General features: G+C 58.6%; 1 protein-coding gene across 1 annotated transcript in view; it reads right to left on the bottom strand.

The window, feature by feature from the left end:
• EBF2 (early B-cell factor 2) overlaps positions 1-449 on the bottom strand; it is a 204,151-nt gene that overhangs the window by 201,328 nt on the left and 2,374 nt on the right. The gene's annotated exons all lie outside the window — the stretch shown is intronic.

The following is a 449-nucleotide window of genomic DNA, read 5'->3' as shown; positions in this document are numbered from 1 at the left end:
GGAGCCCCGAGGAGCCCAGCGGCAGGCCGAGGCCGGGCCAGCCCCCAGGCGGGCCCCGCTCTTGTCCTGTCGGGCCGCCCTCACCTATCTTTTCCGGTGGCGGTGGCCGCTGAATGGGTCAAAAGTCGGAGCTGGGCCCAGGGTTTGGGGAATAAGCGCCTCCTTATTTGAAGACGTGACCCTTTTCCTTGATCTTTTCTTGAGTTACCTGTCTGAGTGCTACTGCCCATAACCCTACACACACACACCCCTACACACACACTCACACACACACACACTCACACAAACCTACACACACACACACACAAACCTACACACACAGACACACACACCCTACACACACACTAACACACACACACTCACACACGCCAGCGCTCTCCGAAAGGCTGCGTGAGAACCCTCTGGCCCGAAGGTAGCCCAGAGCCCAAGCCTGTGTCCTACAGGGAGTT

This window comes from Myotis davidii, unplaced genomic scaffold (assembly GCF_000327345.1).
Source record: "Myotis davidii unplaced genomic scaffold, ASM32734v1 scaffold502, whole genome shotgun sequence".
In the NCBI taxonomy this organism is placed as follows: Eukaryota; Metazoa; Chordata; class Mammalia; order Chiroptera; family Vespertilionidae; genus Myotis; species Myotis davidii.
This window is presented reverse-complemented; position numbering and strand designations above follow the sequence as displayed.